The sequence below is a fragment of the Chrysemys picta genome, chromosome 2 (genome assembly GCF_011386835.1).
Source record: "Chrysemys picta bellii isolate R12L10 chromosome 2, ASM1138683v2, whole genome shotgun sequence".
NCBI lineage: Eukaryota > Metazoa > Chordata > Testudines > Emydidae > Chrysemys > Chrysemys picta.
The window spans coordinates 172,012,570-172,039,735 of record NC_088792.1 but is presented as its reverse complement, the minus strand read 5'-3'; the positions used below and the strand labels follow the sequence as shown (position 1 = coordinate 172,039,735).

At 44.1% G+C, this 27,166-nt stretch overlaps 1 long non-coding RNA gene across 3 annotated transcripts in view; it reads right to left on the bottom strand.

The window, feature by feature from the left end:
• LOC135981614 (uncharacterized) overlaps positions 1 to 27,166 on the bottom strand; it is a 213,814-nt gene that overhangs the window by 168,013 nt on the left and 18,635 nt on the right. For 2 of the 3 annotated variants that reach the window (XR_010598713.1, XR_010598714.1), the window contains exon 2: positions 13,182 to 13,612. This is a non-coding gene — a long non-coding RNA (uncharacterized LOC135981614). Of the gene's footprint in view, positions 1 to 12,952; positions 13,613 to 27,166 lie in introns of those variants that run through there. The other variant, XR_010598712.1, reaches the window with a different exon arrangement.

Here is a 27,166-nt window from a genome sequence, read left to right as displayed (position 1 = left end):
TGGAGTTTATCTCAGTATAATGTTGCTTAACCAAACAGCTTGCTAGCATTTTCAGTTTCTTCCTATGGGAGGCCTTTTTTTAAAAAAAAAAATTCTGAATAGGTCACAGTGGTGTGCAAAAATATTAATTACTGTTCCATTGCAGAGCAGAGGAAAGCACCTAGGATGCAAAAACACTGAGGACCACATTTAGGTCGCTGGTTCATGGGTGCACAGTTGGGGAGAGCAGGGAGTCCAGTTCCAATGTACATTGGGCAGCCAGAATTCTGGCACATGTTCTTTCTGAGCTCAAGTTTCAGGGGGAGTCAGTTCATTACCAGTGACACTAGATACTCCAGAAGAAATGTGACTGAACTAGGTGAAACTATGACCTTACCCTCTTCTATGAAAGAAGATGGTCAGGTGGTACTCAGGTTCTGCACCCTTTCAAAGTGGGTAGCAGTTGGTGATTCTGTGTATGGTCCCATACGGCCCTAAAGGAAATGGGCCAAATTCATCCCTGGTGTAACTTCATTGGCATTAGTAGAGACTGAGAATAAGGACCTTAAATTGCAAAACCTATTACTGGGTCACAGTATTATGATCCAGGGAAAATAGTATTTCTATCAATATTTGATTTAGTACTAGAATATAATTTTTAATAATCACATGTACCCCATCACACCCTTTCATGATGTTTTGTGTGGAGCCAGGTTGGTGACCACTTCCATGGCAGCTTTCTCCCTGGACTCTTGGGAGCTGTGTATCTGTCTGGTCTCCATTGCTACAAATGCCATCCTTCAGATGTAACCCAGAGAGATTCTGTATGGATGTCACAAAAAGGGGGGTGATCGGGGTGGTAGGAAGGAAGTTGGGGGACTGCTCTTCTCTCAATATTCTTTTAAATATTTGATATGATTTCCTACTACTTGGCTGCACAGTGTGTGTTTTTTAAATTTGATTTCTCCCTCTCCCTCCCTGCACCGGGAGGGGAAGGGGAGCCACCCAGGAGATTGATTTTCCTTCAGACGAGGAAGATAGGGACTCCCAGCTGCAACTGCTTTTCCTCCCCCACCACATGCTTTTGATGTTCCACCTACTGGTAGGCAGATTTGGAACCACAGCACCCTCCTATCCAGGTACCAGCTCCTACTGCCATCCCCACCTCAGAGTCCCCTGCCTGGCAAATCCTCAGTTCACCAGCTAGTAAGGAAGAGGGAGGAAGGGGAACTGATCACCTGAGGAAGAGAAGGAATGCTTCCTCTGAGTTTAGCAGGAGAATCAGCTGTGCTCTCCCTTTACCTTAACCTCTTCTTCCAAGCCCCCTCCAGCTCACCACCATGGACCCTTAGGTGGACCTTTATATGTTAAAAAATGTAAAATGCAGGTTGAATGTCCTGTACTAAACTGACTTTACTACATGAAATGCCCACGCTGGTCAGCAACTGAGAAGAGGAGCTAGGAAAAGGCTAGGTTCTAAAGGCATTTGACCTACTGCTTAAGTGAGCACACAAGTGCTGCTGCCTGCTGAAGGAACAACCAGGAAATACGCCAAGGGGAGGAGGCACGAAACAAAAGGAAAAATGGGCTTTGCTAGTAGATTAAGCTGATTGAGATGATTAATTGCCACCCACACAAGTAGGTGTTGCTGCTGTGTATTTAGTACTCTGCCAATAACAAGAGCTTGGGATTCCTCCCCATTGCTCAGTCTACAACCTGGAAATCAGTCGCCACCAGACAAATGATAAACATTATTGGAAAGAGAAGATAAGCAATCCTGAAGAGCTTTAGTGTGCAATGTGTTGTCCCCTGCCACCTGGCAAGTATTTGTGGGGAGGGAGATTCAGAACCCCTGTTTACAAAACTCAATCTTCCCTTAAACCTTCTCTCCTGCTATAGACTGATTCTATTGTAGCACCAAGCGCCAGCTAAAGAGGCCTGGGGCTATATGTGTGTGTATTCTGATAGGACTCCTAATTGGACAGTTTAAAAGTATACGCAGTTCTATTTGAAAAGCTGAGATGGGGAAAGATGTAGGAGAAACAGAAAAAGGGGGGAGATGTAGTTGCGAGCATGGGATTATTTGGGGGGATTAATTTTAAGTAAATATAGATTGTGTGTAGACTCTTCGGGGCTGGGGCTGGGACTCTCTCTTTGTTCTGTGATTGTACAGTGCCTAGCACAATGGCCTGCTGGTCCACGATGAGGGCTCCTAAGCACTACAAAAATACAAATAAAATAATAACCAAAAATAGAGCATTAGAGCAGAGTACATAATTCACTACAAATAACGTGACAAAAATGTACATGATTTTTTCTCAACATTCACTACTCAAACTTATTCACTGAATAATTTTGTCAAGTAATTCTTGGCCTGTAGAATACGTCTGAGTAGCCAACGTTTGCATGATGTGCTGTCATTCCTTTTTAACCTCTTCGTCTTGGTAGAAGGCAAGGTACTAATCATCTACCAGTTAGCATATGCTCTAGGTGGTCAGAGGCTTGGGTGAATTCTCTCTTTGGGATTGTGTTTGATTAGCTACAAGTCTTAAAAATAGTGACAGCGTGTCACAGTTCTATATGCTTCTGGATTGGTTAGTGCTATGGCACAGGCCTGTGTGAGGCATCTACTACCTGTGATCAATGTAGCAATTCTACTACTATTATCAGTAGCTGCCAGCTAGCCTCATTTAAGTGAAAAGGAAGCCAAGTGCATAAATCTTCCCTGCTGGTGCCTCTCTTCACAGGCAAGACCCTTGCAATATCTCCTGAGTTGTACCAACCAGTAACTGGGTCCTTGCATGCCCAATCCTGGCAAATTCTGCAAGGGATCTTGGAGCAGCATGGGGCCCCAGTAGTGAACAGGCCCAGCAGTGTGTGGAACACACCTTGATACTCACTAATCCAGGTCCCTAGCTCTCAGGTCAGTAGTGAAGTCCTCAGTGGTTTCTATGGTGGATGAGAGCGTTACACGCTACAACAGCGTAGCAAGCAGATGCAAGCGCAGCAGTTGTCTACTACTGTAGAGAGTACATGGAATGATTCCACCTTGACATCCATAGACTGCACCCTAACTCCTCCCAGTCATCTTCTGAATGCATGCCACTGGAGCACAGGTGAATGGGTGAAAGTGTGGCTCGTGCAATGCAAGCCATCACCACTGAAAACAATTCCTGAGTGTGTTCTGAGGCCTGATGAAAGATTTACAGTGATGGGCAAATGGCAAAAGCAACAGGTCTGGTGATGCTGGTAGTTGTAGTCGCAGATCTGCATAAAAGGCAGCTCAGGACACCAAATCCTAACAATCCATGTATTAGATCTGTAATAGATCACATCTATTAGAAGTGATGTGACAACCCCTACCACGAGCCAAACAGAGAAGCACAGCACTTGTAAGAGAACTGGCCAGGTATAGAGTTGACATTGCCGCACTGAGGGAAACCAGACTCACTGACAAAGGGCAACTCTCAGAGATCAGTGCAGGGTACACATTCTTCTGGCAAGGTCACCCATCCTCAGAACCACAAGAAATTAGTGTTAGTTTTGCCATTAGCAATGCCATTGCTTCCAAGCTCAAGAGTCTACCCAAAGAAATATCTGATCATCCTATGGTTGCCATTGAAACAAGCAGTATGTTACCTTCATCAGCACTTCTGCTTCTCCTGTGACAAATACCGGCAGTGGGGGAAAAAAATTCTATACTGACTTAGAAAAACTCAGTGTCTACATTGGTATCAAATAAACTGATTATCATAGGAGACTAATGCAAGGGTTGGAAGTAATGTGGTAATCTGGGAGCCTGCCATTGGACAGCATAGGACTGGGAAAGAATAGCATAGACCCTGGTACTCAGTGAGAGTCAAGTGGCAGTTAGCGATCACAAATACCTTCTCCCCCCCCCCCTCCTTATCAAACAAAAAAGAAATGTTCATGGATGCACTCACAATCCAAACAATGGCATCTTACCAACGACATCATCATCCAGCAGCGAGATCTACAGGTTGTACAAATCACTGCAGCCCTGTGCAGGACAGGCTGCTGGACGAGCCATCGCATGATCTGTTCCATCGCATGATCCACTCCAAACTACTATTAGTAATCTGAGCAGATGCAATGCAAGTTGTCATCTAAACCAGACAATTTAACATAAAGCAATTACAAGATGAAGTTACATGTGTGTAGCTCTGTAATAACATTACCACAGCTTTGTCTCCACTTACTTGACTACTAATGCCAGTGTAAACAGTGACTAATAGAATAATAAAAGATTAGGGTTGTAATAGATGTCAGGAGGTCATTTAGTCCAATCCGATGCTCAAAGCAGGACCAACCCCAATAAATCATCCCAAACAGGGCTTTGTCAAGCCAGGCCTTAAAAACCTTTAAGGATGGAGATTCCACCACCTCCCTAGGTAACCCATTCCAGTGCTTCACCACCCTCCTAGTGAAATAGCTTTTCCTAATATCCAACCTAGACCTCCCCCACTGCAACTTGAGACCATTGCTTCTTGTTCTGTCATCTGCTACCACTGAGAACAGCCTAGCTCCATCCTTTTTATAACCCCCCTTCAGGTAGTTGAAGGCCACTATCAAATCCCCCCTCACTCTGCAGAAGAGAAGACTAAATGTGATAGCTGATGGATTCCTTCACCAAGTAGTTGCTGAACCAACAAGAGGGGATGCCATTTTAGATTTGGTTTTGATGAGTAGTGAGGACCGCATAGAAGAAATGGTTGTAAGGGACGACCTTGGTTCGAGCGATCATGAGTTAAATTCAGTTTAAACTAAATGGAAGGATAAACAAAAATAGATCTGTGACTAGGGTTTTTTATTTCAAAAGGGCTAACTTTAAAAAAATTAAGGAAATTAGTTAGGGAAGTGGATTGGACTGAAGAACTTTGGGATCTAAAGGTGAAGTAATTCCAGGCCTTCTCCAAGTCAAAGTTGCAGAAACTATCAGAAGCCTGCATCCCAAGAAAGGGAAAAAAAATCCTAGGCAGGAGTTGTGGACCAAGCTGGACAAGCAAGCCTCTCAGAGAGGGGATTAAGAAAAAGCAGAAAGCCTATAAGGAGTGGAAGATGGGAGTGATCAGCAAAGAAAGCTACCTTATTGAGGTCAGAACATGTAGGGATAAAGTGAGAAAGGCCAAACGCCATGTAGAGTTCGACCTTGCAACGGGAATTAAACAGGGCCGCTCAGAGGGGGGGCAAGTGGGGCAATTTGCCCCAGGTCCCGCAGGGGCCCCCACAAGAGCTTTTCTGGGCCCCGGAGCAGGGTCCTTCACTCGCTCCAGGGGCCCCGGAAAACTCTCGTGGGGCCCGGGCCCCTGGAGCTTCTTCCGCTCCGGGTCTTCAGTGGCAATTCGGCGGCGGGGGGGTCCTTCTGCCCCGGGACCCGCTGCCGAAGCGCTGGATCTTCAGCGGCAATTCGATGATTTGGTGGCCCCCCGCCACCAAAGACCCCAGGCCCCCTGAATCCTCTGGGCAGCCCTGGAATTAAAACCAATAATAAAAGGTTCTATAGCCATATAAATAAGAAAACCAAGAAAGAAGAAGTGGGACTGCTAAACACGGAGGATGGAGTGGAGGTTAAAGATAGTCTAGGCATGGCCCAATATCTAAACAAATACTTTGCCTCAGTCTTTAATGAGGCTAATGAGGAGCTTAGGGATAATGGTAGGATGACAAATGGGAATGAGGATATGGAGGTAGATATTACCACATCTGAGGTAGAAGCCAAACTCAAACAGCTTAATGGGACTAAATCGGGGGGCCCAAATAATCATCATCCAAGAATATTAAAGGAACTGACACATGAAATTGCAAGCCCATTAGCAAGAATTTTTAATGAATCTGTAAACTCGGGGGTTGTACCATATGACTGGAGAATTGCTAACATAGTTCCTGTCTTTAAGAAAGGGGGGGAAAGTGATCCAGGCAACTACAGGCCTTAGTTTGACATCTGTAGTATGCAAGGTCTTGGAAAAATTTTTTGAAAGAGAAAGTAGTTAAGAACATTGAGGTCAATGGTAACTGGGACAAAATACAATATGGTTTTACAAAAGGTAGATCATGCCAAACCAACCTGATCCCCTTCTTTGAGAAGGAAACAGGATTTTTTAGACAAAGGAAACGCAGTGGATCTAATTTACCTCGATTTCAGTAAGGCATTTGATATGGTTCCGCCTGGGGAATTATTAGCTAAATTGGAAAAGATGGGGATCAATATGAAAATTGAAAGGTGGATAAGGAACTGGTTAAAGGGGGGATTACAACAGGTTGTACTGAAAGGTGAACTGTTAGGCTGGAAGGAGGATACTAGTGGAGTTCCTCGGGGATTGGTTTTGGAACCAATCTTTTTATTACTGACCTTGGCACAAAAAGTGGGAATGTGCTAATAAAGTTTGCAGATGACACGAAGCTGGGTGTATTGCCAATACAGAGAAGGACCAGGATATCATACAGGAAGATCTGGATGACCTTGTAAACTGGAGGAATAGTAATAGGATGAAATTTAATAGTAAAAAGTGCAAGGTCATGCATTTAGGGATTAATAACAAGAACTACTCTTATAAGCTGGGAGGCATCAGTTGGAAGTAACAGAGGAGAAGGACCTCAGAGTATTGGTTGATCACAGGATGACTATGAGCCACCAATGTGATATGGCCGTGAAAAAAGCTAATGCGGTCTTGGGATGCATCAGGCGAGGTATTTCCAGTAGAGATAAGGAGGTGTTAGTACCGTTATACAAGGCACTGGTGAGACCTCATCTGGAATACTGTGTGCAGTTCTGGTCTCCCATGTTTAAGAAGGATGAATTCAAACTGGAACAGGTACAGAGAAGGGCTACTAAGATGATCTGAGGAATAGAAAACCTGACTTATGAAAGGAGACTCAAAGAGCTTGGTTTGTTTAGCCTAACCAAAAGAAGGGTGAGAGGAGATATGATTGCCCTCTATAAATATATCAGGAATAAATACCAGGGAGGGAGAGGAATTATTTAAGCTCAGTACCAATGTGGACACAAGAACAAATGGATATAAACTGACAATCAGGAAATTTAGACTTTAAATTAGACAAAGGTTTCTAACCATCAGAGGAGTGAAGTTCTGGAACAGCCGTCCAAGGCTAGTAGTGGGGGCAATACATATCTGGCTTCAAGACTAAGCTTGATAAGTTTATGGAGGGGATGGTATAATGGGATAGCCTAATTTTGGCAATTAATTGGTCTTTGACTATTAGTGGTAAATATGCCCAATGGCCTGTGATGGGATGTTAGATGGGGTGGGATCTGCGTTACTACAGAGAATTCTTTCCTGGGTGTCTGGCTGGTGAGTCTTGCCCACATGCTCAGGGTTTAGCTGATCACCATATTTGGGGTCGGGAAGGAATTTTCCTCCAGGGCAGATTGGCAGAGGCCCGGAGGGTTTTTCACCTTCCTCTGCAGCATGGGTCATTTGCTGGAAGTTTCTCTGCATCTTGAAGTCTTTAAACCATGATTTGAGGACTTCAGTGGCTCAGACACAGGTTTGAGACAGGAGTGGGTGAGATTCTGTGGCCTGCATTGTGCAGGAGGTCAGACTAGATGATCATAAAGGTCCCTTCTGACCTTAAAGTCTAGGATTCTAAATAAGCCCAGTTCCTTTACTTTCCTCATAAGTCATGTGTCGCAGCCCCCTAATCATTTTTGTCACCCTGAACTGGATTCTCTCCAATTTGTCCACATCCTTTCTGTAGTGGTGGGCCCAAAACTGGACACAATACTCCAGATGTGGCCTCACCAGTGCCAAATAGAGGGGAATAATCACTTCCCTCGATCTGCCGGCAATGCTCCTACTAATGCAGCCCAATATTCAGTTAGGCTTCTAGGCAACAAAGGCACATTGTTGGCTCATATCCAGCTTCTCGTCCACTGCAATCTCCAGGTCCTTTTCAGCAGAACTGCCGCTTAGCCAGTCAGTTCCCAGCCTGTAGCACTTAATGGGATTCTTCTGTCCTAAGTGCAGGACTCTGCCCTTGTCCTTGTTGAATCTCAGATTTCTTTTGGCCCAATCCTCCAATTTGTCTATGTCATTCTGGACCCTATCCCTACCCTCCAGCATATCTACTTCTCCCCCCAGCTTAGTGTCATCCGCAAGGAGGAGGGTGAAAAAGTATTGTCCTTAACCTCTGAGGATAGGACAAGCAGCTGGGCTTAAATTGTAGCGAGGGAGGTTCAGGTTGAACATTAGGAAAAACTTCCTTTAAGCGTAGTTAAGCACTGGAACAAATTGCCTAGGGAGGTGTTGGAATCTCTGTCATTGGAGGTGTGACTGTGCACCCCATATGCCATGTAACATCTCTGTAAAGGTTATGATCTACTGAATCTATTTCTCCTATTTGTATGCATGTGTCATTTTTGTATTCGAAGTTATGAATATTGGCTGTGTACTTGCTTGATTTCTAAGTAGCCTTAGTAAAGCATTTGGTCAGCTTCTTGAGAAAGGAATGTGCAAATTAAGTGCCCAATAAAGAAACACTTCAAGGACAATGAATCTTGGAAAGCTCCAATCCACATAAGAAGTTTACTTGAGGATGTTCAGGGTAGCATGTAAACAATGGCTGCTGCCTGTAAAAACTGAGTCATGCATGGACATGTGACTTGCCCATGTGACTCCCAAACTCCATCTTGGTGCTGGACTTTGCATAGGAGAGAGGAGAGGGTCTCCACCCACAAGAGAAAGTCTATTTAAACCCCTGGGAGACCCCTCCATTTAGTCTTCAGTTGGCTCGAGAGATAGGTATCCTTGGAGATGGAGAGGCTGAAAGAAACTGAAACAAAGGACAGTAACTACAGGGGGTGTGAGTGATTGCTGGACCCAGACTAGAAGGAGACTAGTCTGTAAAAGGAAGCTTACTGGAACACCACTCAGGGTGAGGTTTTATCTGTATTCAGTTTTTTACTGTATTAGACTCAGACTTGCATGTTTTATTTTATTTTACTTAGTAATTCACATTGTTCTGTCTGTTACTACTTGGAACCACTTAAATCCTACTTTCTGTACTTAATACAATCACTTTTTACTTATTAATTAACCCAGAGTATGCATTAATACCTGGGGGGCAAACAGCTGTGCATCTCTCCCTATCAGTGTTATAGAGGGCGAATAATTTATGAGTTTACCCTGTATAAGCTTTATCCAGGGTTTGGACCCCATTGGGAGTAGGGCATCTGAGTGTTAAAAAGACAGGAACACTTCTTAAGCTGCTTTCAGTTAAGTCTGCAACTTTGGGGCATGTGTTCAGACCGGCGTGTCTGGCTTAGCAAGACAGGATGCTGGAGTCTCAAGCTGGCAGGGAAAGCAGGGGCAGAAGTAGTCTTGGCACATCAGTTGGTAGTTCCCAAGGGGGGGTTCTGTGATCCAACCCATCACAGGAGGTTTTAAAGAAAAGGTTAGACAAACACCTGTCAGGAATGGCCTAGTTATTAGTCCTGCCTTGAATGCAGGGGACTGGACTAGATGACCTGCTGAGGTCCCTTTCAGTCCTACACTTCTATGAGTCTATGGTTTGACACAGGAGAAATTTAGAGAATAGCAACAGGATCTTTACATGGTCTTTATTGACCTAGGGCATTTGAAACTGTCAGTAGACTTGGGCTTTGGCAATTACGCAAGTTTGGTTGCCCAGAAAAATTCATCAACATTCTGAGGCTGTTTCATGATGGAATGCTCAGAAGAGTCTGCGCAAATGGTGTTCTGTCTGACCCATTTCCTATCACTGATGGTATTAAGCAGTGCTGCATAATCAGTCCACTCTTGTTTAGTCTCATCTATGCAGTAAAGCTTGACAAGACACCTGAATGACAGTATCAGGATACAAATTCCGATCCTTTGGAAATTTATTTAACCTGAACAGTCTATGCTCCTCCATGCAGGTCTTTGAGACAATTGGTCATGAGCTGCTACATGCCTATGACTGTACTCTAGAGGCACAGACTGTAGAAGATATACAATTGATTACAGAATCTGCAGAAAGATATGGGCTGACCATCTGAAAACGACAGAGGTCTTGTATCAGCCTACATGAGGGAAATGCTACACAAAACAGAGTCACCATCAGCAACATGCAGCTGAATGCTGTTCCAGACTTCTGTCTTGGTAGCATATTGCCAAATTATGTTACTATAGACAAGGCGTTGACAAGTCGTATCTACACAGTCTGCCAATTGATGAACTGGTTATCAGGCAGAGTCTGGCAGCAACATGGTATTAAGCAGCAAACCAAATTAAAAGTCTACAAAGCAATTGTGCTAGTTCAACTTGTTGTATGGGTGAGAGACTTGGACCTGATACAGGCATCACATTAAGCATTCAGATAAATTCCATCTACGACATCTGCATGCCATGCTCTGCATCAAATGGCAGGCTACAGTTACCAGTAATGAGGAATGTAATCACTCCACAGGGATTGAAGCCATGCTTAGGTCATGACAATTACATCAGGCTAGACATGTGTTGAGGATGGACAACACCAAAATGCCAAAACTGTTGCTGTATGGCAAACTGCAAGTGAGCAAGAGCATATGAGGCGACCAGAAGAAATGCTTCAAGAACACACTGAAGCATAACTTGAAACTGTGCAAAATTGATGTTGACAGCTGGGAGTTGTCAGCAACAGATAGATCATGCTGGCAAGCAGCTGTCAACTATGGAGTTACCCAATTCGAGATTTTAGGCACACAGGCTGAGTCATAAACAGCATCAGATTCAGCAGGCACAGACTGTAATCCCTTCCTCGGCATCAAGCTACTTATGCACTTCGTGCAGAAAGGACTGGCACTCGTGCATTGGTCTTTTTAGCCACAACCATACTCACAAGATGTAAAACTGTCATCAGTGTCATCTTCAGTCATGAAAGACAACCACCACCAGCATGTGCCTCAGACATTTTATAAGGTTCAGTTTTGGTATGTCCTGACCTGCATATATTTCATCATTGTGAATTCGTTTTTTCTCGACTTAATGAAGTCTTTGGGCTACATTGTGGCTTTTAATGCCACAGTCTATATTACAGGGGAACAAGGGGCTATGCACTTCTGACGGATCCCAGAGGTAGCCAGGCTGCCTTAGTACTAAGAACATAAGAACGACCCTATTGGGTCAGACCAAAGGTCCATCTAGCCCAGTATCCTGTTTTCCGACAGTGGCCAGTGCCAGGTGCCCCAGAGGGAATGAACAGAACAGATAATCAAGTGATCCATCCCATCGCCCATTCCCAGCTTTTGGCAAACAGAGGCTAGGGACACCATTCCTGCTCAGTTACCCTGGTGATTTGTGCAGATGATAGATTCCATAGATTAGAATAGCCTGTTGGGGGTACAGTGGGACTGTTACATCCCTTTACAGAGTTCAGCGTACCCTCTTGCTCTTACCAATCCTAGTTCAGTCACTGCAGGCCCACCCACATTTTTCCTCACTCTTTGGGAGTCAAGTGCCACCAGCAGGGCTGTCACTTCCCTTGCGGAGCCTGTCAATCTCTTCTTCTGTGAACCTGCACAGCATCCACCACAGTCTAGCGCCTTGTGTATGACAGGAAAGTTAGATGCATGTAAAAACTTGCATGTGACAAAAAGAGAAACTTAACTATGACAAGACAACTATATGCCCAGCCAGCTATCAAGGCTCTAGAGGAGTGAAGAGATGAGGAACAGTAGTATGGTGAATGGTTCTCCAATAAATCTAGCCTGTTCAAAACAAATAAAATAAAATTACGCAGTGAATTAAGAGCACTTTATGTGATGCTGCTTCAGTTCTTTATCTGGGCTGGGAAACGTAGTGATTGTGACTTTCCCAGCCGAAAATAGGTGTCTATTGTTTTCATTTTTGGTAAGAAGCCAACATGTCAAATAAGCTCATTGTGAAATCTTTATAGTGCATTATATGGCAAAAATACACCTAAATGCTCACACTCTGCCAGAAATTCAACTACACCTATTTTCAACAGGGATAAGGGGAAATATCTTTGATCATATGGCAATAGATACACAAACCTGCATGAAGTTAGGTTTGAATGGGTCAGTTCCAAATACTAGACAATTGTTTATCTCATTTTCAGAACCTGAAATACCCTGGAAAACACTTACACATGACAGGCAAATCCCATGGAATAATATTAAAGAACTAGCACATGAGGCATTCTCCATTGAATGGAGAGAATCTTTGGATATTGGACCTGGCCCTTATATAGCCCTCTTCATCTGTAGATCTCAAAGTGCTTACAATTGCAGGTAAGCATTACCATTCCCTCCTTCTGCATACAGAAAGATCAAGTGACTTGCCAGAGAGAAAATAGCAATTCAATGGCTAAGCCAGGAATAGAATCTAGATCTAGTGAGTCCAATGCCTTATCCCCTAGCCCCTCTTTCCAAGTCAATGACAAATTTCCTATAGATGCCAACTGGAGGAGGATCAGTTTATATAGGATTATATAGGAGGTGGCTATATAAGCCACTCATGTTGCAGGTACCAGTGCATTAAGTTAGGATGGGATACCCTTTGGCTCTTGGACTGGCTTGGCCCTCTGTGCAGTTACATTTCTCCCATGCTAAATTATCCTTCCAGAAGCACATCCCCTTTATGCCTGCTATACATAAGTGTGACATGTATATCTTTACAATGTATGTACCGTGGGTTATAGCACCTTACCAACATTTCTGATCACATACAATATGTTAGGCATGCTATCCAAGTTTCTTTTCAAGCACTTGAGAATGTTTCTCCCCAGGCTGCATGTGTTTAGCTTGTTTAAATTCAAATGCGCGCGTGCGTGCGTGTGTGTGTGAGAGAGAGAGAGAGAGACAGACAGAATCCTTAATATACATTCGTGTGTTCCAACTATATGTTATGTTAGTTGGAACACATGAAGTGCTGTGAAAGGCTGCACTTCTGAGGGAGCAGATGTATTACAATTTTTAAAATTAAAACTCTTGCAATCAGTTTCCCAGCTCTTTAATGATGAAAAGCAAATTTCATTTAGGTGACAGCAGTCTGTTTCCTGCAACTGCATTGATGTCTTCCTTTAAAGCAAAACGGGCTAAAATAAAGATATATTTTTTTTAAAGGAGAAAGGTAGAGATAGATATTTAAAAAGGCCTAGAAGGTTTTTGCCTCTCCTTCCACAAGCATCCTACTGCCAATGCTTCCTTCCTGTGCGAGGCTCACCTTAGCAAATATCCTATTGCTTCTGCTATTCTTCTGACAGCAGGCCAGAGGAAGGGTCTGTCTCCTCCAGGGTGGCGGGTTGTTGGCTCTCATGGACCAAAATAGTAACTTGTTGGACTCTCACAAAAGAAAGAAAACATCCTTGCATCCTGTCCTGCTGCCGGCTTTCAAAAGGTAATTAAACTTCCCCCCTCTTCAAAGAGCGGAGGTCTCCAGGACCATGGAGTTTGGGCTCTGAAGTTGTCAAACAACAGGGGGTTGCTTAAGCTTTGATTGACCTTTCTGAAGACCTACATGCAATTTAATTGGAGGCCTCTTTAGTAGAGAGACAAAAGTCCCATTATCTGCTTCCTGTTGTCTTGATTGCTCAGGCTGATGTGGCGCTCAGAGTTAGCCATTTGAGGCAGAATAAGGTTCATGTTCATCTGTACCTTAAAAACATGCAGAAAGCATTTCTAGTGAGAAGAAGTTTTGCTTTGCCAAACTTATTTACATCTTAATCACTTTGACTTTGGATCTCTTTTCCTCTACTCTGTCCTCCTCATATAACATTTGTTCATCCCTGTTCCTTAGATAGTTGTGGTAACCAGTTCTGGAAGGGTCTGATCCTGTTCCCAAGTATGGGGACAAATACTCAGCTGATCAGAGTGCCTGTTCTACACCTAGGGGCCCCTTTAAAGTGTGACATTTGGTACTGGCTCCCACAGAGTCGTCTGCCAGTGAAGACCTGCCACAGCACACTCCAGTCACACCTGACCCCTCTCTGCCCTCTACATTGAGGGGTACCGAGGGTGTGTGTAGGATCTTTCTAGGCCAGTGCTATGCTAGCTGAGGACTCCCAGGGGTATCCCTTGGTAGGAAAGTCTTGGTTTACTGTCCATTTGAGATGTCAAAAGCAGTACAAAGGGGTGGTTTGCAGCTCAAAACCTGCTCCATGGTTTGATTTTTGTTTTTACTTCTGATTTGAATGGGAGTAATTAGAGGCCTAAAACACTGGGGGCCAAATTCTGCAGCCCTTAATGAAGCTAAACTCCCACTAATTCAATGAGAACGTTGTCCAATTAAAAACAGAATTTGGTTCTTTTCATTATTTTACCTTCTACCATAAAGCCCCTAAATGCAACCACTAAAAGAAGCAGACCAACACAGAGTAAAGTATGTTCCCTTCATACTAGCTAATACTCCCTGCATTTACACAGCCAGGACTCTTTAACCCATGTGGTGCAAACTAAGGTCATATCATTGCATCCAGCAGCATACCATCTGCTCAGGTACAAGATAGGGCTGGTTACAAAAAAGATGCACAAGAAAGTGGGCTGACCATCATGTTCAGCTTTGAGCAAGCCAGAGAGTCCAAGAGCAGGCCAGCGGCTCCAGGCAAGTCCCCTCCCCTATTTGCCCTCCAGCACTATTATCCAAGCCCCCAGCAAGCTCACTCACTCGACTACATTCACCTCTCAAATTTCCCTCTGCACACATGAAATAAGAAAAACGGAAGCAGAAAGTTTGAATTTCAGCTTTTTCATGGAGATTTTGTATTCTTCACAGGCAAAAAGTCAGTTTAATATTTTTATTTCAAATCTATTAGGCAATGTATAATAAATAACTAGCTCTTATATAGCACTTTTCCTCAGTAGATCTCAAAGTGCTTTAAAATGGGGATAATACTGACCTCTTTTGTATAGATGGGGAAATTGTGGCACAAAGTAGGGAAGAGACTTGCCCAAGGTCACTCAGCAGTTCAGTGGCAGAACCAGATTAGAACCTAAATCTTCAGAGTCCCAGTCCAATGCTCTACCCACTTCCTTGTTCAAAGCATCATACAGATATTTACAAATTCATCCTCATAACTCCCTTAAAAAGGTAGATGGACAAGTTGCATTATCCAAGTGAGGATATAGACAGAACAGCCAAGGTGACCCACCCAAGAATACTCAAGATGTCAGTGGCAGAGGCAGGATTAGAACTCAGGACCTCCAGACTCACCCTGTGCTCATTTCTCCAGGCTTGGGAGAAGACTACAGCTTTAGTAATGACTACAGTAAATTAAAGCAACTTCAAAGTGCCCACTGTCAGTTTGCATAAGTACCGCTGATGCCACTTATAGAAAACATCCTTACAAAAACCACTCAGAAGTTCGGCTGTCCCACAGTGCTTTGTTCTGTGTTCTCAGAACAGTGGTTGTACACTTGGAAGGCAGAACAAGTATGATGTGATGTGAAAATTATTAAAGTAAATATGTATTGTTAATTATCAAGTCATAAAGTAAAGGGCTGCCTGATAAACCACACAGCTGCGCACACACTTAGTGCACAGCCTGAAAGATACAGCTGCACTGATATTCCAGTAACATGCAATCTGGTGCCCAGATTCTATTCTCATTAACTCCACTGGCTCCCATGGAATAACCTGAGATCATCACCAGTAGAACAGATAACAGAGCCAAACTCCATCCATGGAAAACCCTGTTCAAGCTTCTATCACGTTATGTAAGTGATGGGCAGAGTTCGCTTTCCCCTTGCCCCGCAGAATGGGCAGGGGGTTTGGAAGTCAAGAATCAGAGATCGGCTAAAGCCAGTCGTGACTCTTGGATTCTTGCAGCTCTTTCTTCCCCTTAGCAACACAACTCTGGGCAGTGCTTCCCCAAAGACCCCAAGAACCCACACTAAGAGAGATGTTCTGTGGCCTGGAGAGCCTCTGTGCAAAAGGTAATCTGGCCTCTTTGGAGCAGATTCTGCATTGGTTTCAGGGTATGCAATATGTGTACTGTGCATCCCTCTGCTGATCCCATCCCCTCCCCACACCTGGATCCCAGACTCCAAGAAGGGAGAGGAAGAAAATGCACAGGAGGACATGGTGCTAGGCACTGTAGCTAAGGAGAAAAAGAATGTTCCCTAATTTGCTTTCTCTTCACTCTAAAGATGAATATTATGAATTAAGCTAAATCAAGTGGGAATATCAAAACAGGAACCATCAAAGATCTTTCCCATCAGCCTCAATGATTTCCCATCATTCTCTGCTTTGCCCCACAACCGTCCTTTGTAATAAGAAGAGTCCACAAGTAAAATGTTCATAGGTGCCTAAATCACACTCACTTTTAATGGATTTACACTCCTAAATTACTCAGGTGTTTTGGAAATGTCACCTGGCTTCTTGGCAGAGGAAATGGGAGTTGGAAGAGAGGCCAAACAAATATAATGTAGGAAAATAGTGAGCCAGACCCTCAGATAGTGTAAATCAGCATAGCTCGGGGTGAAAGTAGAAATAGGAACTTACCGGTACAGGGCTGGGTTGGGGCCGGCTCTGGCCCCCGGTGGAATGAGCGGGGATGGGGGGGGTCAGAGCCAGCCCTGGCCCGCCCTGTCCCAGTAAGTTCCCTCCCCCTCCCCGGTAGCAGCAGCAGTCGGGGGCTCCGGCAGCAGTTTAAAGGGCCCAGGGCTCAGCCACCACTATCGCCCCAGGCCCTTTAAACCGCTGCCGGAGCCCCCGGCTGCCACTGCTACCCCAGGGCTCCGGGGGCTATTTAAAGGGCCTGGGGCTCCCCTGCCTCTACCGCCCCGGGCCCTTTAAATAGCCCCCGGAGCCCTGGGGTAGTGGCAGCGGGGTTCCAGCGGCTATTTAAAGGGCCAGGGCGGTAGAAGCAACGGGAGCCCCGGACTTTTTAAATAGCCCCCAGAGCCCCGCAGCCCTACCTCAGGGCTCCAGCAGTGGGGCTCTGGCGGCAATTAAAAGGGCCCGGGGCTGCAGTCGCTGCTGGGAGCTGTAGGCCCTTTAAATTGCTGCCTTGGGAAGCCGGGCTGCCCCAGTACGGTGCACCGGCTCTTGCTGGTACGCCGTACCAGGGCATACCGGCTTACTTTCACTTCTGGCATAGCTCCATTGACTTCACTGGACTTTAATTTACACCAGCTAAGGATATGACCCAGCAGAGAGAACTGCCTATTTCCACCTTTTCCAGAATCCCATGAGAAGGTGCCCAAGAGTTGGTCTGGTTAATTAGTTGGCTTAAATGTAAGTCATATAGTAGCACCAAACAGTTGAACCCTTTGCCATCCAGGATTCATCGTTTTCATGCACTCGTTTAGTTCATAATCCCCTTTAATGCCCCTGAAATCTCTGTTCACCAGCTCATCATAACATATTTTGCAACTTAAATAAAATGATCATAGTGCAAAGTAATCCATTAAACAATGCCAGCAGTTGGCATCCACTAGATTTTCTAATAGGAAAAAAAGGAACTACCTATGTGAATGGTCATGTTCATAACCCCTTCTCTTACATAGGATATTGTATATTAATGTTTAAAAGATACATTCTACCATGTGGTCCTGAACATGCACCTGCCCACAACGCAAAATTGAAAAGCCTAATATTTTCTTGATAGCTGGACACCATACTTTCCCTTACCACCAACCTATTTTTGATAGCTGCTACATGGAAGAGCTCAGAGAGGGAGAGGAATAAGAGTTATTGTATCTGGAACTGCTCCTTCCCCATATTACTTCACCATTAACAGCCACCAGAATTCAACAACCAGATGATGGAACTGGAATGAGAACATAAAAAAAAAAAAAAAAAAAAAAAAAATCACACAAAAGAATGCGAGCAGATTGGCAATAGTAGATGGGATGAGTTGCGGGGACTCCTCTCCCTGCTGGAGCATGTACTTTCTCCTAGTTACTGGGTGGGACAGTGGCACAGACACCAAGGGATAGAAATCACGCAAATAATGCAGCCTGTATTTTAACTCAATCTGGATAACAATCGACTCACGCTCTGAAAGGCATCAGCTTTGCAGCCTGCCTGGAGAGGACCCATTTTCTATTGCTCTTGTATTCCATTCCCCATTGGGATAGCTGCAACTCATGTGCCAATGAAAGTCAATATCTGGAATCTCCTACTAAAAACCTGCTGTTAGAGTGGTCTGTGAATGCTGCTTTAGCCTATAACAAGAGACAAACTATCCTGCATAGAAGGGAAAGGAATTTTTCTGGAGACAACGTTCAAAGGCACTGAAAACAAAGAAAAGAGAAAAAACAGTACAAGTGAGCCAAGATAACAGTGAGCTGAATAAAAATTGTTTAGGAAATGTCATAGGCCAGATCAACAGAAGGTGTAAATCAATGGAGCTACATCCACCTACACCAGCTGAGGATCTGACCCCATAACTCCAGCACTATTTGTTTATTCAGCCTTGACACTGAAATTACTAGCAATCAGCAAATATTATTGCAATGAATTCTTCCTGAATGGGTTTCTCATGTATTTTATTTCTAAGGTAATCCGGTGAAGGATTCATTCAGTTTAAAAAAGTAGGGTTTTTTCCCCCAAAAATCCCAGTCAAGCCATGGCTGTTCAAACTACTGGATCTACAGTGACAGACTTAAAATAACTATCAAGAATAAGGGGTTGAGACAAAGAACAAAATTATATGTTGGTGTAAATGGATGAAACTCCATTGAAGTCAACACCAGCAGAGAATTTAGCCCATGATACGGTGACAAGCCAACGCAGTGGCTGGGATGTCTCTCTACATGTAGTCAAGTATCAGGGGGTTGTTTCTCTACATGTAGTGTGTGATGAGACTAAAGGAAGGTTATATTTGTCAAATGCTGGTAGCACAATGCTGGAACATGAACCAAACCAGTAATTTCTGTCCTTTTAGATCATGCATGATGGTCAGTATTACTGATTTTTACTTGTCAAATCAACAAGTTCTGTTTGTAATTTCTCTTTAATTAAGTGCTTTTCCCCAAAAGCTATGTCATTTATAACCAATTTCCCTTCCTGAAGTTGTGATCTCTTTTATGACAAGCAGCACTCCCAGCTTTACTGCGATTGTTTCCAACATTACATTGATACTTCCAGAGTCTCATTTTGGCCTTACTTTAATAACTCACTTAAATGTCAGCAAATCTTAGTCGTCACAAGATGATGCTTGACATCTTCAGGCTTCTCATGCTGAAAAGCTAGAGGCTTATTACTCATTTGGTCTCTATGTTTCTCTGATGTGGGATAGCAGTGCCTTCCCACATTTGTTCTATAATTCTCTTGCTTGATAAGCTGAAGTTGGCAGGTCTTTGCAGGAGTTGTACAAGGTAATGAAACAACATGCAGACATCAGTTTGAAAAGGAAGTGACATATTAATCCTGTCAATCCTGAGTGTTGCCTTCAAATCATGTCTTACATATAAAACTCCTCCTCCTGTGCAGTTAATTGTGTGTCAGCCAAAGACTTAGTTGTGCAATACTCATATGATTCAGTTATTTACTGAGGGCCTGATTTTCACCTTGGGACAGCTTTTTGAGAAAATGGCTGAATTTAATAAGCCATGCATAGTACTTTTTATAGACTTCTATCATGCCTTTTGTGGGATCTGATGAGGTGACTTGGGATCCCTGGAAAGCTAGTGTCTTTGATAGAGTTCTATTATAGAACGGAAAGATGTGTTTGCATCAATGCCAGATGGGAGTTTGGAAAGGCTGGGCTCTGTCACCGTTGTTAAACATCAGCATTGATTGGTTGATAGACGAGCTTGAGGAGACAGCTGTTGAGGGTGTTGAGCTGAACATCACTCTGCTTCAAGATCTTGAATATGCAGAGGACATTGTCTTATTGAATCAGTTTGGTGAATCACAGCAGCTGAGAGCTGACCTAGCAGAAGCAGTGTGCATTGGTCCATTTATTAACCTGGCTAAAATTAAGTCCCTGGCATCATCAAACAGCCTCTAGCTCCAGATAACAGCCAGCTCAGTACTAACCTGTCTGGACAGGGTATTAATCTGGTGGCAGCTGTCAAATATTTGGACAGTGCCATAGACACTGCTGGAAGATGCTCAAAGGATGTAGATGCTCAGAGTAGCAGCAGCCATGTTTCAGGCCTTTCATCAGCCTTGGTGGGGACACCTTGACATCAGGCTTGCCTCAAAGCGGTGGACCTAGAGAAAGTATCAAGGAATGCTGCTGCACAAGAGCAGCTAGCAATCACATCAGCGTCAAAAACTTCAATGGTGAGACAAGATTGCAGGTGATGGACTTAAATGGACTATCCAGTCAAATGACCATAAGTACCTTGCCAGAGTTCAATCTGAGTGTTGCTCAGTTTGCAAGGCAGCTACATCCTTTTGGGATTTGCCATGATGATGGTGACAATAATGATGGATTTTTCAGAGGTTGAGCACCTGAAGCTCCCATTGACTTCAGCTAGAGCAGTGAGTGTCTGAAAAATCAGGCCTGGAAATGTATTCCCCACCAGGAAATGTATTCACCCTACACAGGCATTTTCTTAATATATCATCAAAAATAAATTGTCATGGGGGATCTTCTGTCTCCTTCCCCCTGTATGGTCAGGAGGAGAGGGAATCCTTATCTGAAGGTCTGGGTTGAGCTAGAATCATTGAGCAAGGCTCCTTTAGCACTCCCTGATCTTAGCAACATACAGGGCTGGCGCAACCCATTAGGCGACCTAGGCAGTCGCCTAGGGCACTACAATTTGGGGGGCGGCGACCGCGGCGGTACCTTCTACTGCCTCTGGGGGGGGGCGGCATTTCAGGGCGGGACCTTCCGCTGCCTAGGGTGGCAGAAAAGCTGGCGGCGCTCCTGGCAACATATTAAGGGTTGTGTGAAAAGTTTATCTGGCGACTGGACTATGATTTAGGTTGATATTTGACTAGAACATCTGTCTCGCCAAAGAACACTGATACATTTATCATGAGTATTGCTCTATTCACCTGTCCCTACTGTCACAGTCCAGGGTAACTGCACCTGTATTTCTCCTCAGTGGTCCAGCAAGGGCACCCACCCTCAGCTTCCAGCTCCCTGGTGGTTGCTTTCTGGGTGGAGATCCATGTCTTTCACTTCGGACATGGGTATTCCCAGGCTCCACAGTTCCCTGCCTTCACTATGTATTTCCCAGCCAAGACAGTCTGTCCCAACAGACCTGCTTGCTTTCTCTTCAGAGACTGAGAGTGATTGCTACAGATATAAGTTACCACTCAGTTTTTTCTAAGCAAGCCTACTTTAGTCTGAAGGTAAAAAGCATTACAGAGAAAACATAATAAAAACAACGGAAGAACCTACACACATGCTAGTAAGCTTACTGGACTTCATCCCAGCTTTCACATAGGATCTGGCAAAAGCAGTCTTTCAACACCCAACCTAGGGTCTTCCTTATGTTACAAGTTCATCAGCGCTTCAGCTCATAACAAGCACTCAGTTTTATGAGGCCTCAGTAGGCCAAGTCCTTCCAATCCTTCACTAAGAATTGGGGTCCTCTTTGGACCAGGGGTCCTGTCCATCTGCTGGATAAGGAAGAAGGCCCTGAGCCAACCTAAACTCAGGCTTTTTATCCAAAACCCTGCTTTTTGTCCTTTGGTCTCAGGAGAATCCAGTTTGAACTAGTTATGTGCATCTCTCTGCAGGGGTCTTCAAAGGCTGATAAGAGGCATTGGTATGCCCCTCCTTACTACAGACAGTACATACCATGTCACACCACCACATACACAAATATATTTTAGTACAATGTACCCCAAAGTATTAACCTAATTCAAAAAGGTTTAACTTAATTCCATCAGGTTTGTTCGGGATATAAGAGGATATTGTCAGTCTGTCACGCCTACATCTTTTGTTTTTAATGTACCCAAAGTAGGAACCAGAAAAGCAGGGGAGGCAGCGTCAAGAAACCTCAAGGAAAGTCTTTCACTTGGGTAACTTTGGGCTCCTCTAAGCAACAAGGGAACTTCAGATTTGGATCAGACATCTACATACCAAGGACTACGGCATAACACAATGAGCCACATACAAGAGTTTATTTCTAGTTTAACATCCTAAGTCTGATCTTCCTTCCAGCTTCTATTTAGTTTTATTTGTCTGAGGCCTGCAAGACTTAATTCATGGAGTTTAGGGATAGAAAGGAACATTAGATCTTCTGCTCTGACCTCCTGTATATCACAGACTACATTAAAGCACACTAAACAAATGTTAGCGCACACCAGCAGGGTCTACATGGGTCAATTAATGCACAACAAGTCAGTGCACTTTAGAAATCACAGCTTCATAATGTGCATTACCCCCTCCACTGTGACTTCCCACCTCTCTTCCCCACTCCCCCTATGAAGACAAGCCCTTTAAATTGCAGTCAGTGGAGTTAAAACTGATGTAAGTGAAGGGAGAATCGAGCTTCATATGTTTGATTCTCCAGAATTTAGAAGGGCTTCTGTTTGCTGCTTTGAGACCGATTTACTCAAACTATTCTTCTACAGCCTGAATGGACATTCCTTGGTATGCGATACTGAAGTTAAAACTTACAGCCATAAAAGCAGGAAGCTGTAAGGCAGTCCCAAATCTCAGCTACTGCTTTGGGGTTCCTTTAACCAAGTACCAGCCTTGCCAGTACTCTCAGATCACTTGAGTATCACAAATTCTGGGATCTTTTCATATGGCTCATGTGAAATATGTGATTCTTCCCTCCCCCTGGCAAAGAGTGCTGCTCCCATATGTGGCCTGATTTGCTGTGAAAGCCTACAGATGAGCACTGGACAAGCTCTGCCTGGGGGGAGGCAGAATGCCATTCATAGGAGAGCGTCTGGCTGAGTCTGGCAGAGTGGGGAACGGTAATCAAATGGATACGGGAGGGTGGGAGCCACTTGGTCATCCTGCCCTCGTCTCTTTGGAGTTAGATGGAATTCCTCTGTGGAGGGATGGGGTAGGGGAAAGAGGAGATATACTCGCTCTCTCTCTACAAAGAGGGAATGTGCAGTATCCCATCTACCCCCAATAAGAACAAATGACATTTTTAGAAAATCCCTTTTTGTTATTCCCCCTTCTTGTCAGTCTATCCTTACGTTGTGAGCACTCAGGACAGGGAAGGTCCTGACTCCCTTTTGAACATCTGTGAAGCATCTAGCACATAGTTGGTGCTGCTGTAAACAAGCAGAGAGAGAGAGAGAGACCATGCACCCAAATTCACCCACCTGCAGCTAGAAGAGAGCACCTGCTCCCAGCAGCCAGGAGAACGAGGGGAACCATAAAGAGACAGAACTGCTCTCACCACCATCTTGCTCTTGGGTGTAAATCTGAGGCTGAAAATCTCAGATTTCATATCCAACCCCAGGCTGTTGAATTGGTGAGGATGGTAATGTTGCAGTACTGTGGGCATGGCACAGCTGCTGGTATAACCACCCCAATTCCCATTCCCTCTATACATAGTGGCAGATTAGCCACTGGGCCAATGCGGCCCAGGCCAATTGGGACAGCACCCAGAAAAATGGGCACCCCCATGCCCCAACCTGCTCTGCCCACCCAGCACTCCTGCCAGGGAGCTGGGGAAGCCCCCATGCCCTGACCCCACTCCTCTGCAGGAGCGGGGGGGACTGCAGGTGGAAGGGGTAGGGAGGGGGCCCCTCCACTTCCTCTGGCCCAGGATCCCACAAACCCATAATCTGCCTCTGTCTATACATTCTTTAGACTAGCAGCCATCAAAAATAGGTCTGCAAGGGAGCACTGTGAGGACGGGATAGGGAGCACGTAGCTGTTCACCTGAGCACCTAATTCTAAACCCTGCTGATAACTATTAATCACATACACAGAACCTTATCAGCTGATATGTTTGAATAAATCTAAACACAGAGCCAAATTCTAGTCTCAGCTACATAATCACATGGACTTTGATGGGGTTGCACAGATGTAGCCAAGAACCCAGTTTGGCCCTTTATATGTAAAAGAAGAAAATAAATACTACCCACAGCTGTTACAAGCTCATTCCATGTTCCTCTCAAAACAGCAAGCACCAATTAAATGATTCACTACTATCACCTCCCTATCTTTATATCTGACCCTGCTGTCCACATAATGTTACATAAACTACAGATGCGATACAGACTTTAGCAATCCATCCTCCCCTCCCTTCAAGATTTCTAAACAACCTTTTGATACATTGAGCGAAGCATACATACCACAGAAGGGCTTGTGCACATGTCTATTCCCTCTGATGAAATGTTTTGGCTCTCTCCAGCAACTGGTGTTGTAATAAATATTAGAAAAGACCTGCTTTTTAATGCAACTCGCAATTGGATGCTGAGAATCTGAGGGGTCTGCACTCAGATGGAGAGAAATGCACTGGCTCTTGGCAGAGTAGCTTTCCTAGTGGGGCTGTTGTGGGGATATTGAATATTGACCTGGTGCCTGTGGCACTGGGACACACAAGCAGTTAGCAGTGTCCTAGTATATAGGTTTGAGCATGAGCAGAAGTATGAGGAAGAGCCGGTTCCAAAATTTAACCTACACCCCGTTGACAAGAACCGCAGTCACAAACATGTTGAACTCACCCCACTGAACCCATATTTCACACCCTTCATGTACTTGTCCTAGCAGTTATTTTTATTTCCAAAAGCTGCCCCTGCAACCAGCCAGCCTGATGAAACTATGTCAGAAATTCAAAGAGCAAGTCATAAGCTCTGAGTTCCTTTACTCTGTCCACTGTATGCTGAACAGACTTTGACAGGTGCTTTGCATTCCTGTAGGACTTATTTTGCCTACTGGGGGCTGCCTCCAGGTTATCTTTAAAAATTATTGGCAACTCTGTACTAGAGGTTCCAAACTGCAGGGCAAAATCCAAATGAGTATTTGACCTTTCTGACCCCTGACATACCTGCCTTTTGTAGGAAGGGTCTGTATTTCAAGAGATGTTTTGCAGATAACTCTGTCTTGGAGGCATGCACACTGCTGGCAGTGTAAATAGGCAGCTTTGAGCAGGCTAAAGCACAATAGTAAAGTGGGGGATTTCTGAAGGGACAGTCCTAACACAAAACCCGTGCTTTCCATTGTGTCTCCCCTACTTCACAGGTACATTTTCAAAGCTCACCTGGAAGAAGGAAAGAATAAGGAAGCTATTTGTGAGACTTATGTAAACTTCCTTAAAAGCCTTGGAGTTTACAGATGGCTGAGGACACAGGAAAGCACCCATCCATTGGCATTGTATCATCTGATTAGAGGCTTTGTTAAACTTTGATCAGTAGGGAAGAGTGGCCTTTTTATCTTTAATTATCAGATACACCTGATGGACCAACAGAGCAGCAGCCAACAAAAGGAGGTTTCATCACCCCAAAAGGAGGTCTTGCATGATTCCAGATTCCTATCTGATTTGCCCTGAGGTGACTTCAATAGAACATCTGTCATCTTTAGAAAAATAAGATGACCCCCTGCCATCACCACCCCACCCATTAGCTTGACAAACATATTGCTAGGTTTTTCATTGTAGAGTGGCAGTTTATCAAATATAATTCTCCCAGTTAACCCTTTATGAAATAGCAGCAGCCCATATTCTGAAGTCCCTAGTTTTTCCAAAGTCCTTACACTCAGGCAAAATTCCCATTGACTTGGGAGTTGGCTCAATAGCTGTAATACTTAGCACTTGTACTGCACTTAGAGCTAGACCTCAATGCACTTTACATAAATTGGGATAATGATGCTTACCCACTTACAAGGTGGGAAAATTGAGATGGAGACATGCTGAGAGTCCTGCACAGCTATGGTAATGCAGCATGGTATGCCTAACTTGTCAGACAGTAATGGTTCCCACTGATATACTGACTAGTTGTTTGTATTTAAGGATAATCTGATTTTGCAGAGTGATAAATACAAATGCATTCTGAACATAGTTAGCAGGAACCAAATGCCTAAGCACTGTAGAACTACGGTTGGTCTTCACTGGCTTTCAGCAAAACTTTTTAAACAAATGTCACTCAGATGGTTTCCTTTCTCAATGATTTCATTCACTGATCAGATAGCTATTCAAAATAGGAACATTCAGTTTGCTAGTAACAATTCCATAACGGTTTTGGAAAAAGAACAAAAAAAAAGCCGGACTGTTTATCCCAAATGAATTAACCATCCCTTCTAATAACCCTCCCAGCCCATCCTTCTAAAGGCAACAATTTTCAGTGCTAGTGCCAGCTAAGTAGATTGCAATCACTGTTCTGGATTCTGACCCAGTTCATGGAAGTGACAGATTGTGTTAGCTCATTCTGCTTCTGGTAAAAACGAAACATTATCTTGAAGCCCTGCCCTTTGTCAACACTGCACTCCTGTCTCCAAATCTGTGTAATGGATTTATTAATTATGTCCCCACATAATTCCTCTAGCATAGTTATCACTCCATTGTGCCACACTAATGTTAGAACAGCAGAAAGAGCTGCTGCTCCTGGTGACGGTTAGAATGGAAAAGAAGACAGTGTATAAACATTAAAATGGAATTTGGACAGAGACCAATGCTGGAAAATTTTAGAAAGTTATGAGCAACTGAAGTAGGGGATTAGAATGAAAACTGTTCGACATACTTAGAAGGGAAGTTATGTATAGTGAAGGTTGCATACTAGTTGCATTTAAAGCGGTGATACACAGCTGAACTTGAAAACATTGATGATGTTGATAGATTTGAGAATTTGAAAAATAAGTGAAATCTAGTTTACTTGACCTATTCAGTACTTAATATTTACTGCAAGCCCATTATTTCAGGAATATCTGAATAAAGCAGCAGCTCTGCCAGGAATGAAACAAGGACAGGTGATTAGAGAAAGCCACATTCTTCCCTTTGTGGTTTTGGTGCGACTGAAGGAACAAATGCTTTAGCGGTCTGGCTCACAGGTAGAATCCCAGTGAATAAAGACAGGAAGATATGAATATGTGAAAATATATGTCAAGAACTAAATAGGATCCATTCCACCCAATTCACCAGTGAAGTGGAATCTCTCCCCACGCAACGAATCAGCCTGTCGCCAGAGACAGCAGAGTCTCTTCACTGTCATGAAAGCTGCCAATAATGGCTGCACCCCGACGCAGAAGAGAACAGCTGCCAGGTAGGGAAGCCACTTAAGAGGTTGGGGAAAGCCTTGTGGGCTGAAAGATACTGGACCAGAGGGTGAGAAGTGGAAGGATTTGTAGGGGGGAGGGGGAGGGGAAGGGTGGAACAGAACCGAATTGATGTGGG